The sequence below is a fragment of the Sus scrofa genome, chromosome 4 (genome assembly GCF_000003025.6).
Source record: "Sus scrofa isolate TJ Tabasco breed Duroc chromosome 4, Sscrofa11.1, whole genome shotgun sequence".
NCBI lineage: Eukaryota > Metazoa > Chordata > Mammalia > Artiodactyla > Suidae > Sus > Sus scrofa.
In genome coordinates this window covers 82112511-82130576 of record NC_010446.5, presented here as the reverse complement: position 1 = coordinate 82130576, position 18066 = coordinate 82112511, and the positions used below count along the sequence as shown (strand labels likewise).

The 18066-nt window shown below is 37.7% G+C and overlaps 1 long non-coding RNA gene and 1 pseudogene across 7 annotated transcripts in view; one reads left to right on the top strand and one right to left on the bottom strand.

Moving 5' to 3' along the window:
- Positions 1 to 4216, bottom strand: part of LOC110260299 — a 51171-nt gene extending 46955 nt beyond the window's left edge. For all 7 annotated transcript variants that reach the window (XR_002343344.1, XR_002343345.1, XR_002343343.1 and 4 more), the window contains exon 1: positions 4120 to 4216. This is a non-coding gene — a long non-coding RNA (uncharacterized LOC110260299). The remainder of the gene's footprint in view (positions 1 to 4119) is intronic.
- The window catches only part of LOC106510108, a 198604-nt pseudogene that overhangs the window by 101944 nt on the left and 78594 nt on the right, over positions 1 to 18066 (top strand).

The window sequence follows — 18066 nt, the reverse complement described above, 5'->3', positions numbered from 1 at the left end:
TACATACCATATAAGGATTTTACACCCTTGAAGGTTACAAAAATATCCAAAGGAGATTAAAACGTTAAAAATAAAAGTATTAGCACATCTTCATTTATGTTTTCATTCCACAAGTACTTGTTGAACATTTAAAATAAACCAAGAACTTGGCAGAGCAAAAGGAATACATTGGGGATTATTAAGTGGTGAAATGGTCCTTCTCTTTAGATGCACAGTCTGGTGAAGGAGACAGACGGATGGATAAATTACAAGTGCTATAATATCAATCACTGTGGGGTAGGCTATAGACACACGAAATGGTATAAAGAGGGAGGGGTAGAGAAAGAGAGAGATTTGTTCAAGACATAAAAATAACATGTGCAAACGCCCCGAGGTAGAAGCATACATACACAGAGCACTGCAGAGACTAAAATAATAAATGTTGCATGGCTAAAATACAAAATAAAAACTTGGATATGGCAAGACATAAAACTGGATATGAAAATGGGAGTTTTAACATACTCCAGGCTTCAGTTTTCTCATTTTCAAAAGAGGAACATTCCAACTGTAGATGGAGGATCCTTTCCAGCTAAAGTCGAGTGACCCAGCTTCACCCATTATCACAAATAAATGCTTGGAGGACCCTCACCCACAGTGCCTAAAGAGAGGCAGCTCTTTTCCAACTAATGAATCTGAAGAAATAACGCCATCTGATTCAGTGGGATTTTTTTGTTTGTGGGTTTTGGGTAGTTGTTTGTTTTTGTTTTTTAGTAAGATTTTCTTTGCAAATAATTTTTTCCAATAACTTCCATATCAAGAAATGGATTTCAGTTCTTTGAGGAGAGGGACTCTTTCCCCGAAAAAGAAACAAGATACTCAAAGGGAGGATTTCGTCCTTCCTCAGCCTATTAGTACTTCTGTCATATGTGGTCAGTGAGGGCAGGGAGCAGAATTGTGGACATGCCATGAGAGAGACTTTAGAACAGGCTTACTTCATCTGGTGTCCAGCAGGGTATCAATAACATAGATCCAGAAAAAGAAGAGCTGGGCCTACTCTTTCTGTCAGCATTCACTCCTTAAATGGTTTTCAAGGAATTATGTAAATTTATTATTAAACCCTTCGGCCACAAATAGTAATAATTTTTCAAGTATTTTATGGATTAGGAAGTACCTTCACATGTATTATCTTACACATTCCTCGTGAGAATCCAATGAACTAAGATCTCTCATCCCTTTTTTGCAATGGAAAAACTGGTTCAGAGCCAGTAAGTTACTCACCATGATCATCTAATTGGTCAATGATCTGTTGTGAGCCAAGGAACCTTTAACTGTGTTCTGCTGCCAAAGAAAACCATGCAGACTGGTTGGTGAGGTGATTCTTGCCAAAAATTTTAAAATAAAAATGAAAATGTAATCATTCTGGCTCTTCTTTTCCATTTCTTCCTCATACATTAAATGTGTTGTTTAACCAATGATCTCAACTACCTCTCCATAAGCAGAAAGTTAACTTTTGCGCAGAATCTATTTCAATATTTCATGAACCCAGACCTGGCAAATCATTTGATAAATTATTTCACCTACTACATCCTCATTTTCCCTTCCCTAAGATGGAAGTTAATGTGTTTATAAGCATTAACACTTATTTGAGTATTTGTTATTTACAAGATACTGCTGAGGGCTTTTACACGGATTTTCTTGTTTTGTACTTAACACTTACTGACTGCTTATCTCATATTCTAGATGATGAATATGAAGCATTAAAAAAGTGAAGACTTGCCCAAGTTTTCATAGCTAACAAAGAGGTTCAGCCAGATTTCGAAACAAGGTACTCCAGGGACCAAACAGTTCCTGTGCTCTTAAAGTTCAAAGTCCCCTCCCCAGGTGGCAGGGTTCCACGAACAATAAAGGCCTTTGCAATCAATGCACTTTCAAGGTTATGTGTGCAATTACTGACTCGGGGTTGTAGGCATAGAATATTGTGCATTTTGCATTTCAGTTAGGGCGACAATTTCAGTACACTTGGCAGAGGTTCAGAGGAACACTGAAATTATTTCCGAAGAAATGCACTATTCCTATTCAAACAAAGAGTCACCATTGGGTAGACAGATAAACTTACCCACCAAGAGCCTCTCAACGGCAGCCTGGTGATCAAGGCCCTAGATTTGCGAGATTTGGGAGTGCAAGCAGTCAGTACAGAAAAAAGAAAGCTAAGTGGTCTATATGGGGATTATAAGCAGAAGTATGGCTTTGTTAAGATGCACCATTAATTACTTAAGTAAATTCACCCAAACTGTGTTGACACTATGTTTACGTGCAAAAGAGAAAACAGTTACCCAGCAACTCTTATAATGGAGAGGAAAGTACTGCTCATTTGTACATTCTATTATATTGTTTGCTGAATAATATATCAAATTGCTCCCGTATTCAAAGAAGGTCCCACTGAATGCTGGCAGCCCAGGAGGTAGCCTAGAAAGGACATGATTTGACACACTTGACCTTGGCCCCTCCTTCAGCATCCACTTCTGGGGCCCTTGCCAAAAGCACTTTGGATCCTGGGCACTCTGAAAAGGAGAAAGGGTAAGAGTTTTGACATGATTTTAAAGAAACCATTATTCAGTTGGATAGATTTTTCAGTTCAGTTGAGCACAAGGTCCCCATTTTAGACAATCTTCTTAATGTGCTCTTTTCAAAAACTAAAAGTTAAAAATAACCACTTCAAAAAAAATCCTACCATCATTTACACAAATAGTTTATTGCAATTTGGCTATTGTTTGCCTCCACCAAAGGACACAAAGCCATTACTCAAAAGAATAATTACGGGGATTGGATGGACTGGGGACCTGAGCCATCATGAAGCCTTCCACCTCCAAAATCACTCTCTGCTAGAACCTAAGCCTTCTGCCTATAATCACCAAACTCACATAAAGAGCACAACAGGTCCAATGTCATGTTGGAGATAAATGCTGAAAACAGAGGTGAAAATGCAGGCAACTGAGGCACTGAGTTATAATGTCACATGCAAAAAAATAGCAACTCCTTAATTAGGTAAAACTTAATGTACTACTATTATAAGCATCACAAGACATTTATTTGTTTAAAGAAGAAAATAAATAAAAAGATATTTTTTTTGCAAGATAGATAAATGTTTTAGCAAACCCAAATTGTAGAATATACAAGGAAAATCTATAAGAATGTGAAAATGATTTTACTGAATCATTGCAGAAAACCAAAAAATCTCATATATATGTAGCAAAAATTTCAAGATGGCTTCAGGATACAAATAATATGTCTTAGGTTGATACTAAAACCCAGTCATGCTTTGGTGTATGGGATTGAAAAAAAAATGTGTGATATGAATCTCTGAACAGCAGTTGATATTTGGTATTTCTCTCTAAAGCAACACTATGTTAAATCTTTTCCTGCAAATGATCATCCATTTTTTATTTTGTACAAATATAGGTCTTCAAGTATCTCATCTGTTTCTGACTACTCATGCCACCCCAAGTTACTCAGAAATCCCTAGAGTGGAAAAGGACATCAACACAAGCCAGGGTCCTGGATAGAAGCTTTATGAAGTGCTGGACTATCAGATTCCAGCAGACCTATGTTTGAGTTCTGACTCTTGACATGCTTGACCTGCACAAGCTATATAAGCTCGGATAGGTTACTTAACCAATGTTAGTCTCAGCCTCTTCCTTCATAAAATGGGGATAATATCTCAGACCTAATAGTTCATAACTTAGATGAGAGAATGCCCATAAAGCACTGAGAACAGAAGTTCTTATTGGGGAGTTCCCGTCGTGGCGCAGTGGTTAACGAATCCGACTAGGAACCATGAGGTTGCGGGTTCGGTCCCTGCCCTTGCTCAGTGGGTTAACGATCCGGCGTTGCCGTGAGCTGTGGTGTAGGTTGCAGACGCGGCTCGGATCCTGCGTTGCTGTGGCTCTGGCGTAGGCCGATGGCTACAGCTCTGATTCAACCCCTAGCCTGGGAACCTCCATATGCCGTGGGAGCGGCCCAAGAAATAGCAACAACAACAACAAAGACAAAAAAAAAAAAAAAAAAAAAAAAAAAAAAAAAAAAAAAAAAAAAAAAAAAAAAAGAAGTTCTTATTGGGACTCAGTGGGTTAGGTACTCTACCTTGTTTCTGCGAGGATTCGGCTTCCATTCCTGGCCTCACTCAGTGGGTTAAGGATCCAGCAATGCCTTGAGCTGTGGTGTAGGTCACAGTTGTGGCTTGGATCTGGCGTTGCTGTGACTGTGGTGTAGGCCAGCAGTTGCAGCTCTGATTCAACCCCTAGCCTGGAAACTTCCATATGCTACAGGTGTGACCGTAAAAAGAAAGAAAGGGAAAAAAGGAATGAGAATAATGAACAGCAAGAAATGTTGACTACTGTCATCTTCCTCTTCCTGGCCAACACAGAGGCCAAGAGGGAGAAGCTTACTTTAAAGCCTAATACATAATAACCCTAGTATTTTGCTCTTGACAAAAAGCAAAAAGATAAGTTGAAGGTGAGAGTGTGAGAAGAGGTACACACTCAACAGTGGAAGTATCTGCACAAGCTAGGTGCCTGCGCCATGAGAGAGGCCTGACTTGATTAGTACTGCTGGAAAACAAAGTGGGAAATATATAAGGAAGAGAAATGCTAGGAGAGGTCTTCAGAGGGCAGGGCTTAAGTCTCCAGAGCCAAGTTTGCCTTTTTAAGTGTCTGTATTTGGGATAGAATTTCTCTCCAGGAATGGGCACCCTGTGTTCGGCCAGAATGTCCCGTGTGCTCTCAAGAACATGAGCATGGAAATAGGCAAGAGAGGGAGGCATGCCCAACAATTATGATTTCAATCAGGTAACATTTATCCTCCTTTACAAACAAAAGAAAATGTGTGGGGTTTGTTCTTTTCTGCCTGATATTAGTTGATTTGGGTCTTAACACTACCTTAAATGCATACTGTACCCTTTAATTTTCTAAAATTGCAAGGTAAGTGTTTAAGAAAGACAGATAAAAACAAAGGTTTGGTGCTTTTGGTTTCTTCTAATCTTAACCTGAAGGGTGAAAAATAAATCTTTAAAATCTCCACACCCACATAGAACCCTGGGTCCCTGTTTTTACCAGGGCTGTGCTAATCTGTGTTCTCATTGCAGGTTGCATTGCTACATAATTGCCTGTGAGTAACTTCACCCTTAGGAGTTGTGTTTCAGGCTTGGCTCTTGCAGATCCATGATAAAGGCACCTCACTCTTGCAAGCAGGATCTCCAGTTACTGGGAATGAGCAAACCTCATTGGGGGTGGTTGGAGGAGAGGAAGGAGGAGTGTGGGTGCCAGTTTGTAAGCAGCTCCAAGGTCTTGGGATTTCTTATCACCTCTTTTCCTCTTCCTCCTTCATCTCCTGCCCCTACTTGTCCTCCACAATCTCAAACCTCTGTTCAATTACGAAATTAAAGGAGAAGCTACAAAACAGGAATAGTCAAATCCTCATGGAATTAGTTTGGGGAAAAAAATGTACATAGTGTCAGTTCTTGTGGACTTTTCTCAAGGACTCAGAAATATCTGACAAATGCTTTCTCTTCCCATGGCAAATAGGTGGGAGGATGTGGCAGATCCGTCTAACACAGAGTAAGCACCTGCTATAAGACTAAATGCAGTTCTTTGTGTTTTATATAGATGTCTTCATTTAACCATCTCTACAACCCTAAACTACTTTCATGACCATTTTTTTGATGAGAAAACTAAGGCACAAAAAGTAAAAGGCTTTCCCAGGTATCAGAGCTAGTAATTGGTAGAGCCAAGATTTAAATCTTGGCAGTCTGTCACTAGAACACAAAGTCTCACTGCTATATTATAAAACCTCCCACAAGAATGACATCCATGAAATCTCCTAAATGTAGAAAATAGGTCAAATTTTACCAAAGCCTCTTGGAGGCAAACTATTCAAATGGATAAAAGTGATGTACTATATTTTCCAAGATTCTCATTGAAACTTACCCTGGTGTTTATAAAATGTTCAGAATAGAGGGGAGAGGTAAGAATGAGTGCCCATGTATGTCATGTGGTTACTATTCCTTTACACCAGTGCTCTAGCCCTGAATATCTGAACTGCTGGACTATTGTTCACTTTGATCTTGACCTTCCAGCCACTCTTGTTCCAGACCCACGAAACTCCTCATTCTGGCCTTACATAATGCACCCTGCCCTGCTGACAAGCATGTGCTCACGTACTGTCACAATGCTAAATATTCTTCTGTCCCCATTTTTTCAGCAAACAGGATGATATCAACTGCAACTTAATGCCCATGAGACTGCATGAAATTTAGTGAGGGAAAGTTCTAAAGTGAATGTCACAGAGTTCTAAGATATAGCACTGTTTCCAGAGTGCTCAGCATGTCACATTGCCCTGTAGAGCTGGGAATGCAGAAACAAAGGCCTCCAGTGTCGTTTCCATTTGTAAGAAGACTGAATTAGTGTTGCTAGGGAAACAAAACCTAAGTTTCCTATTAAATTTACTTTCAGCTTATACGTCACACCTCTGCAAGCCTGAGTGAAACACAACAAAAAAAGAAAACCAGTTCTTTTATTGAAATGCTCAGGTCATGTATTTCCCAGGTAAAGATAATCCAAGGAGAATAGATTTAGACATATCTCATAATAAAAGTGATTCAGCTACACCCAGATTTTAGTATATGGTGGGAAAAGCCACATGGGGTGATGTACTGTCTATGTTTCTCTCTGGAACCAAAGGAGCACATGACCCAGAATTTGCTCTTGACTCTATGCCTATGGTCACAGTTGTGACGTAGGAGTCTCAGAGGATGTATATAAGCCAACAACCGAAGAGAGAGAGAGAGAGAAGACTGGAACCAGTGTGGTAAAGGAGGAGGTCAGAACAGTGAGATGGGGAGTTGGAAAAGTGGAGAGTAAGAAAGCAAATTGTGGAACCAGTTGGTAGTTAGGGATGAAGCCCCAGACTTTTGGGGGGAGTTGACCAGTTGATTACCATTGCAAAGCAAAGGGGGAAAATAGGTTGCTGGCTGAGTCAAACCAAACCAGGCTTCAAGAGTTGATCTGGAGAAGGGATATAAATGTCATTTGGGTGAGGCTGGGTCTGTACAAGTATGAGTTCCTCCTCCCTTTGCCAAAATAGTGCCATCTTAAAAGGAAAAAAAAAAAAAGCCATCTCTCTGCTGATTGCTTTTACGTGTGCACAATTCCAGTGGCTTGTCTAGTCTTAGTCTTGATTAATTATCAATCCCAAGTGTCTGCAAAGTCATACTTGTTTCACCAGTCTCTGATCAAACGTCCTTTCCCAGGGTCATCTGCCCCACCTCTACAGACTAGATACAATCCATGTTAATATACTCTCAAACCTGCCTGTTATTTTCTCCAAATCGCAATTAGAAATTGCATAACTCTATGATTCTTTTTTTCCTTTACTAAACCATAAGCTCCTTGAGGGTAAGAAACATGTTTGTGTGTGCTTAGCATGGTATTCCCAGTTCCTAAATAGAGCCCAGCTCATAGTAAGTGTTCACCTTATATTGTTCAATGAATGAACGAATGCATCCTTAACAGATATAATCAGAAAGTAAATCAATATCATGGGACAATAAGGACAGCAAGCCTACCAGCCCAGCAGGAACCCACAGAATCACAAGTCAACTTCTGGCTAAACTTCCTTCCTGAGGAAATATATATGCCAGGAAGCACAGCTCAGAAGTGGACCAGACAAAATCTGGATCCATGATGAGTTTTTGTCACAGCCTTGTCTTCTACATACAATTTCAGGGCTTGGCTTTTCCTGTATGACCACGAGAGGCTTTCAAAAGGAGATTCTGAATAAACTCTTAGTGTCTTTTGGCGTACTGACTTTAGTCAAGGATCATTTGTGTTTCCTGGGACCGGAAAGATTTGGGCCCCATGAGTAAACAACCTCTTGGATCACACACATAAATCATCTCAAAAGTACTTTACAATTTCCTAGCAGCTTACACTTGCTGTCCCTGCCAACTTGGGAAGATAGGATGTAGTTTCCTATCTTTGTGACGATTCTATAAATGCTGTTCCTGTTGAAAACAAGTAGCCAGAGGCAGAGAACAGTGACAACACAAGTTCTTCTTCTGCAACTGCAGGAAAATTTGAGAATTATATCCAGGTTCAGTGCAGAAGCAGCAGACCATGTATTCAAGACCCATTACACAAGTCATTTTTTAAAATTATGTTTAGGTATAGCTGATTTACAATGTTATAATTTCTGCCATACAACAAAGTGATTCTGTTATACACATACACATATCCATTCTTTTTCAGATTATTTTCCCATATAGGTTATTGGATAGAGTTTCCTGTGCTTCACAGCAGGTCCCCATTGTAAGCCATATTATATTTAATAAAAAACTGTTTTATTCATTTATGCTGTTCCATTTGTAATAGTAAAGTAAGGGCAGAAATTGTCAAGAAATAAAGGTCCAGAGGATACCACAGAGCACTCAAGAGCAAATTTGTAAGACTGTACTAGTAACTGTGTCTTCACCGATATGAGGTAAAAGGGAATTTAAAAAGTTATTGAAAATTTCCAAAGTAGAGAATTTCATTAGAAGAAGTAGAAGGAAAGTTATGAAACAGAGGAACTCAGACTTGAATACTGGTTGAGCCACTGAACTATGCAACTTTGGGCAAGTTAGTTCTTCTTTTGGAGTCTCAGTTTCCTTATTTTAGAAATGGAGATAAAAATATCTGCCTTCCAACACCATTTTGAGGTTAGAATTAATATGCAGAGAGATGTTAGACTGATGTCTGGACCATAGGAAGTTCAATCATTGAAAGCTTTCTAAATTGCTTTCCTCAATTTTCTACTTCTCCTTGTCTCTGTTACCATCCCAGACGACGCCATGTACCCTATATTCATGCTGCTGAGCCTAGTGGTGTTATTTTCGTAATTTCAACTATCTATGACAGTAGTGACTTGAATTGCATATTAGCCATATTTTTTTTACAGTCCATAGAATGAGTGAGCAAGAAAAAGTGAAGGAGCTAGAGGAGAAGAGAGTGGGAAAGCAAATGGGAGCAAGCAAAATTCAGATACAGAAACAGAAACTATATTTGATTATGTGCATTTGTCAGAAGCTCTGCCTATGCCTCAAGGCTCAGGGACATGTGCTGATCAGGAATATATGCGATGATCAGGAATAAATACAGCTGGAATGGCACTCAGATATCTGCTTTCTTCTGGCTTTCTCAATTATGCTGATTCTTTTTTTTTCACTCCCCACTCAAGCTCCAGATTTGAACCTCTTCATTTAAGATCCCAGCCTTTCAGTCTGTCCTAACCCTTCCTTCTTCCACAATCAGCTTGATGAACTTTGGTCCCTGGCTTCTGTGCTTTTGTTAAGCCCCAGTCCAGGATAGAGTGATTCTCCTGTGTTCTCTGGCTCCATCTGACCCCAGGGTTTCCTTTACAGTTTCCTCTCAATTGGGCTCATTTTGGTTTTCAAAATCTTCCCTTTCTACCCTTCCTCTCAAGGGTTCCTAAATCTAAGACTACCCCATGTAGTCCTTGGCCTCTATATTTCCTGGCTCTAGTTCTGTCCCCTGACTAGTTCATTTCCTCTCCATCTCCTTGAACTAGAAAGGTCAGGAAAATCTCTTGTTAGTGATGTTTTCAGACCACAAGGCTAAATCTACCCCCACCACAAGCCTGGCCAAATGTGAAACTTGAACTTGACACTATGTGGGCTATCTAGATATTAAGACCTGGGCTCTGGCCATCAAGGGGCTTGCCATATAATTGGCAGAGAACATAGACATATTGTGAATAAAGAAAACCGGCTATAAAAAAATTCCATAGTGAACATAGTAATATTATAGAATAGTGTTTATCTGTGAATGAAAACACCAGTAGTCAGCAAACAAATGATGGTCAAATGGACCATTTTTGTGATCACCCACTTTCAAAGTTATGTCAATATAATGAATAAAGTATGATTTACTAAAGTACAGTGTATAGGGAAGATAGAATCTGCTCAGCTAAGAATGACCAATCAGTGATTCCATATAGACAGACCTGCCTGATACAGACTGAATGATGCAGAATTTTAGGTATAATTGCAAGGATGTCATAAAAATCTCATTGGCAATCAATAAGTTGACAGTACTTTATTGTTTGTATATTTCAAGAATAGCAACTTTCTAAAGCACTGAAACAAATTAAGTTGTTAACATTTTGAATATGGCATTTTTTATGATGTAAAACAAGGTCTATTGATGAACAAAAGAAAGTCATTCAAATAATTGAACTAGTAAATTAAGAAAGCACATCAAACTTGCATATCAGGTAGCTCTAGGAAAGTATTACTCATAGAGTACCTGACTCTGTTGAGGAACGGATAAATCCCTAACCCACTGTTTAGGGCCAGGGGTTGAACCTGCATCCCAGTTCTCCCACAAGGCCATGGATCCCCTTGCGTCACAGTGGGAACTCTGAGGAGAGTTTCAAAGGGGTGAGCTTAACCAGAAATACAATGACCTCAAACAGGCTCCCAGCTTGAACTGGCTCAGGAATTCTCTTTTCGTATCCTAACAAAAAGCCACCATGATGAATAAAAATAAAATCAGTTAGTCTTTAACTAGCCTATCATTGTTCTTCTTTAAAACTTTCAATACATATTTTGTACTTATTTTTTTTTTATTTTCTAGGAAAGAGTATAGAGAAATTCTTATTTTTTTCTTGGTATTAGTCCTATCCCCTTTGTGATTATGGCACAAATAAGCAAAAGTATGCCATCTTTTCTTTATTGTTGAAATAAAAGTACATAATCATTTGGATTATAATGCAAAAAAGCCAAACATTGTGGGAGGAAACCTTCAGATTAGAAGTATCTTTCAAGGGACTCAGATGTTTAGAATTACGTAGAAGCATCTGGGATTTTTCATAGCCAAAGGATGATGTCAAATATGAATGGTGTCCAAATATTTTGCTTAAACCTTGGAATCATGTGGCATCAAGTCATATCATACAGAGAAGGACAAAACATAAAACAACTCGAAGCAGAGCTGTTATGATCAAAAGACAGGATAGATGGCTTGGGGCTCCAGGTACTTCTACCCTCATCCTTCCTAATAGCCTGGAGGCACCTGCAAAGCAACCCTGGGGCTCCAGGAAACACAAAGAGAAAACCATTGCTTATTATCAGATGAAAAACTTTATAGTCATGGAAAGAACAGAACTGAGGGAAAGATATTAAGTGGTAAAACACATGGAATATATAAACTTCTGAGATATTTATTTTGGATCAGGCTAAATATAAAGAAAGCAATAAACATGAGGTTGATAAAATGTCTTCCTATTCTCTGATCCAGAGAGGGTTTTTTTGTTTGTTTGTTTTTTGTTTTCTGTTATCCTGCCAGAAAGTCTGAAGTCAACTGGAATAGGTACAGCAAGACAGAATATAAATCAATTTCTCTCTTGTTGTTACATGCAGTTTCTCCCTTCCAAGCCCTATCAGTCTAAGCCCAGAAAAGCAGTAGAATACTTATCACTATCAAAGTATTGAAAAATACTTAGGAAAGTCTATTATGTGTTGGAAGTCTATTATGTCTATTTTATGCTCATGGACTACACTGGAAGACAAGACAAATAAGGTTCATACTCTCATGGAAATGACATTCTAGTGAGGCAGACGGAAAAATGTGAACTAAACAAACAGAATTTTGAAGAGTGATATGAGCTATGAAGAAAATTAAACTAGATAGTGGAATAGACAGGTAGGATAATAGAGACCTTAGGACCTGTTCTCTGTGCTCTTACTCGTAGGGTAACATTTTTCTTGGAATTGTCTTTCTCTTTTTGCACTTAGTGAAAGATGGATCTGGTATTATCTCCATTTCAAAAGAGAATCCTTTTCCCTGGAAAGATCTAGGGGAAGGTGTTAAGGCATTCACCCTCCTGATTTTAGGAAGAAATTCTCTTCTGTATTCTTCTCTCTGTCTTACTTCTCCCCAACAAAGTGGTGAGATATCTAGGGTCAAGATTAGGAATTGGGTCCAGGAAAAGAAGATGAGTGAGGCTACCCAACCTTTAATATATCCTATCAGAGAAGGATATAAGGATTCTAACCTATCCCTCTAGATTGAGTCATATTTTTGTAATTTTTCATGATTGACTCCCTGTACACCACACATGTGAACATATGAAAACTATAAGTTCCTGCTGGAGACCTTCCGAGTTCAGCATCCTCTTTCTCTTGGGAAGGTGTAATTAATGTTGCTGCTTTTCTTAAAGTGTGACTGGTAACCATAGGAAACTCAGGTGTCAGGGCCCACATTTGCACAGAAACCTTCCAAACCCTTGAGAAAGGCCCTTGCAATATATTCACGTGTAAAAATTTAAAAAGTCATATTTTTTGTGTCATTTTCTTAAATTCTATATCAGGCTCCAAAAACCCATGTCTGGACCTGAGTATTATTAGACATAGAGCTTATCCATCTACAGTGCCAAGTAGTTTACAGGTGCTTGGTATCCACTCGTCATACTAAAAATTACTTATTTTTTACTCTATTTCACTTAAATATAGACTTCCCTCAAAAGAATGGCAAACTATTTTGACTGTTGAACAGTACAATTATATAATAGTACCAGTTACAATAGACCTCATTTCCCCAAATAAATGAAATAGAAATTCATCCTGTTGTCTTTATTTTCCAAAGTGAATGAATAAACCACTGATCTGAATTCTTAATATACTTTCAAAACAAATGTAAATAAAGGCGTGGTGAGCTTTCATGTTTGATGTTAATACCAGAACCAAATCTCATTTAAATCTTTGGCAAATATTTATTGGTAACGAGTTAGGAGTATTTCTTCTCCAAGTTGTCTTTTCTTTTAATGATAAAGGCTACCCAAATGGTGATAATGTGGAAAGGTGAATCGCAAAAAACAAACAAACAAAAACAACAACAATAACAACAAAAAACCCACAAGGATCACCCTTGTCATGGGCTTTACGACAAAAATAAAATTTTGCCTTATAAATAAAATGTGACATGTGTGCCAATAATCAGCTAAGAACCATGAAAGATCAGATTAGCTGCTGGTAACTCAGGATTTCAGAAATCTTCTGAAATTATCTGGAAGACGATTTTGTGGAAGACAATTTTATGGTTTTATCAAGGAAGTGATCAACTGAGTCTTTGTTGAAACTCATTCACAGGACAATGACTTTTAGCCACTAAGTAATTCCCCAACATTGCTCTTGGAAGCTCTGTACTTAATTCCTGGGGTATTGAATGAGGTGGCTGCCACAATGCTAATCTAGATGTGATCAGGGAACTTCTATCTATGTGGTGTGATTAGAGGGGCAACAAAAATATCTTTTGGGAAATTTGCACTTATCACTTTCAGTCTCAGGCTTTGAAAAAGAAAACAAACTGATCAACATTTACATGTTAAGCTGTTGTATGTAATTGTCTTAGATGGGATCAATTCAACGGTATCATAAATGTAGATAAATGTAGGGCATATAAAGCAATGAGTTAGATGAATGCCCAAGGCAATGAGGGGAACAAAGAGAAAGTTCTAAAGACTAAGGCTGGGAAAATAAGGAGAGCCCTTATCTTCAAAGTAACATATCTAATTATATCTTAATAAATTTATTAACCATATCTGTACATATTATTTCAATGGAACTTTGTTCTGGGGCAAAGATGAAAGAATAACTTTTTTTTAGTGTGATCTTTGGATTTTTCTAAGTACGTACTTACCTGGTAAAGAATCATGGATGTGCATCACTGAGGGAAAATATGTCATTATTGTCTATACTTTTTCATCTTAAAAAATCTTATTTTTCATCTAAAACTCAGACTTTATTAAGTTTAACATTCTCTTTAGATCATAAGCATCTGAGAAACAGAGACCATGCTTAGCACCTGGTCTTTTGCCTAGCATAAAAACTGCATAGAATAAAGGAAGTCTGAAAAAAATAATAGGATTGAATAAGTTGATATCCAAGTACATTTTAGTAGTTTTAAAGGACAAAAGGAAATAGAATATTTTCAAGGCTCATGGTGGTATATTTATGAAAATTATAATGTTCTATCAAATAAATTGCCTAACTTCAAAGTATAAAAAGCAAATGTAGTGTAGTATCATATAGAAATATTTAAGTTATTTGTGAAAATGGACTTTGAGAAATATATAAACTCCTTTAGCAAAAATTTCCCTTTCTTGGGAAGAGGGCTGGAAGGGCAATGATGCATAAGTCTAAATAGATTGACAATTCATCATACTTTTGGTCTTTGGATTATTCAGCCACAATTACTAATATAGTTCCTCATTAGTTATGAAATATATTTATTAAAAAGAATATCTCCTCTTTCAACATCCACCTATATAGTCTGCAAAGAACTAAATTTATTTTCTCATATTAAAAATCCTGATATCCAATTTTTGTCCACATTTTCTTGAGAGAAAAATAGTAGAAATTTAAGCATTAGATCCACATTTTCTCTTCTAACAAGAGTCTGGAGGTGAGGAGCAGCTTCCTTCTATAGAGTGCAAGTTCTCCAGTTCACCACAATCCTTACCCAATTTTCTTCATTAGCTTATTTTACCACATGGCCCTCCTTGTCATCTGAGTTTATAATCTCTAAAGAGAACAAAAATTTTCATTTAAAATGTATTAAAATTTCAAATTTCTATTTAGTCCGATTGGCTATTACCAACCAGGTATTTAATAACCACAGAATGCTGGTACACAAAGGATATATTTGCTATACTTATCAAGAAAACATTCTAATGCAATGTTTGCTTACTCCAGGGGTCCCAAATGACCTTAGAGATATTTATCTAAATTTTGGAGTTCTGTGGCTCAACAAGCTAAAGACCCAGTGTTGTCACTGATGCAGCCTGGGTTGCTACTGTTGGTGCAGGTTTGATTCCTGACCTGGAAACATCCACATGCTGCAAATATGGCCAAAAAAAGAAAAAAGAGAAAATTATCTAAATTTTTGTTGAACTAAATTTCTATTCTTTCTCCTCTTCCATTCTTTGTTGAAGGAATATAGCTGAAATTTGCACGTGATAGGTCAGGATTAGGACATAGAAAGTTGTTTGAACATGTTCAATTCAGAAAAGGTGGAAGAGAAGTAAAACATGCCCCAGAGCTCACACAGGTGGGCAGATGCCATAAACATGTAGTTCTTAGACTTGCAGTTTGCAAGAATGAAGGAATTCTCTATTAGTATAATTTACTTCATTAGGCTGGAGTCATTCATCAGCCAGGTAGATTGAACTAGTGGTTTTGGTATCCATATGTGACTATTTTAGTGAATATTTTCCTATGTATCTGTCCAAAATTGTAGTAAAATATACATTACACCACTTAATGAAAATCGCTAACACTCAAAGTAGTCCTGTGTTGATATAGCTTTGCAGCCAAAATTATCCTATTGAACTTTTTCTCTCAGAAGTTTTTATTATAAAAATAATAGAATAATAGTTTTTTATATAATGATTTTTATTTTTTTCATTATAGCTGGTTTACAGTGTTCTGTCAGTTTTCTACTGTACAGCATGGTGATCCGGTTACACATACATGTATACATTCTTTTTCCTCACATTATCATGCTCCATCATAAGTGACTAGATGTAGTTCCCAGTGCTACACAGCAGGACTTCATTGCTTATCCATTCCAAAGGCAATAATCTTCATCTATTAACCCCAAGTTCCCAATCCATCCCACTTCCTCCCCCTCCCCTTTGGCAACCACAAGTCCACTCTCCAAGACCATGATTTTCTTTTCTGTGAAAAGGGTCATTTGTGCCGTTAATCAGTTAAAATTTACATTCTATAACAAGTATACTTTTTCAAACTAAATGCACTGCCCCAAAGACACCTGTGTGCCTCCTGGCAATAGAGAGTTTGAGAATTAGTCCTTTAGATCAATGCATGGGAATCTACAGCATAGGTAAAACTAGTTCTCTGTGGACTGTGATAAGTAGAGCACTTAGTGAACAGACAACAGTTAAATCAGTTAGTCCAGTGTATACTGCTCAATGGGCATGAGTCCCCTGAGTGGTCTCAAAACTATTACCATATACTGTGAAATTTATTTCTACCTTTAAAGAGAGTCACTCATGAAAAAAGATACTCAAGATGGAACAGAGTCACCTTAAGAAAATACACACATACATTCCCACAAGACAAATTAATATCATTTTGAGACAAAATACTGAAGAACTATTTGATATATAATTTGAAATTTTATTATGTTAACAACTACACAAGTGTGGGCTTTTTCAGTAATTTTTCCATTTGATTTTTTTTCTGGCCATTTTCAAAATGACCTTCATGCAAAGATATATAATATTGCAAGTTAATGAGGAAAGGAAATCCCGAGTAGTCTGGGCAGAAATGAGTGAGTCACAGGCATCATTCATAAAGTAATTGCCCACCTGCAGGGGCACGTTTTTCTGCCTCCAGTAAGTATTTACATACTCAACCTCTCCATTGTGAGAGGAAGATTTATTGGAGTCTGTGTTCTACCATAGTTTTATTCTTGATCTGGGGCTTTTTGTTGTTGTTGTTGTTCATTAGAATCAAACAGATAGAAGTCACTGGGATTTCTAATCAAGCCTGAGCTGCAAGTGGACAATAGAATTAAATATAGTATTGGATACAAGAGGTAGGAAGAAATCAGAAACCAATCAGCCATTGCTTCCAGCACAAGAGCCTGGAAGGAAAATTTAGAAATTTACCAGCTAGAATCTGGGGTGAAGGAAAAGAATCTATTCTCATAATATAGGCCATTTATGGAGTGATGACTGGCTCTAACCAAGGTTATAAAACCAATCAGTCAATGCAAATACATTGCTTGCAGGGTGGTGGGGTTGGGAAGAATGTCATTGAAAACGCCTAGGTTATGTTCTCTAAAAATCTAGTTGATTCTTGACCTATGTAAGTAGGCCTCTTATTTCATCTGCTACTATCTCCTGTGGTCACAATATTCAATATTCCTTTAAAAATCGGTGCTTAGTTTACTCTTTTTTAAAATCATGCTAAAGTACTTCCGTTGTTCAAGATGACTTTTGCGCCACATGGTCAAGCCTTCCAAATAAGTTTCTTTGTCTCACCATCTCCATGGTTTTCTCCTCCACCCCACTCCAGCTACCCCCTCCCACAGCCACACCCCGGGCATCTAGTCACTTGTCACTCCATTCCTGAATTCAGTTCAGACACACTACTGTCCAAACACAGTCTCCTTTCTTTCTGGTTCTCTCATTCTGTTACTCCCACTTTGCCTGCTCTTACTCCTCAGAAGCCCTCTAATCCTCTTCTTTTCAAAGACTACTCCAATCTTCACATCGTTCCTTATTCATTCTAGACTCCATATCCCAATAGTTGAATCACTGTCTTGCCAGAACTTTTGCTACACTGATTCACTGTCTTTTCAATTTTCTCATACGGTAATAGCCTAATATTGAAGGATCCCACATCAATTTTTATTTAGCTTTCCATAGCTTATATCAGGTCTTCCTCCTCAACCATATCCCTCCTCATTATTGATAGATGACTTTGCTTTTACATAATGGAGAATATAAAAGCTATGATTGGAAAAGCCCTTGACATTTTGCCATCCCACCTACAGTCTTACCTGTATCAGTTAATATTCATTCTTGTTACCTCACTGCCTCTCCAATGCAGAAGTTATCTTTCTCTGAGTATTGCTTTACCAGTGCTCTGGATCTCATACTTTCCAATTCCCATTTTAATGGATTTTTAATATTAATTTTTTATTTAGTAAGATTTAAAAGAAAGTAATTTGTTTAATTATAGATGATGTACCTTTCATTAGTGCATTCGTAATCAAGATGGCCCCTTTAAAAATGTCTTTACTTTTGTCCAGTTTCTCCAAAGCACCATTTAACAAATTTTTGTGAAAACACTTATACCAGGTTTTTCACATTAACACCTACCACATCAGGTAACTATTATTATCCCCATTAGAAAATTGGATCTCAGGCAAAGTTATATGTTCCTTAACATTCTACAGTGACCGGCAGATTTGAAATTTGAACCTAGGTCTTCCCACACTGAAATTT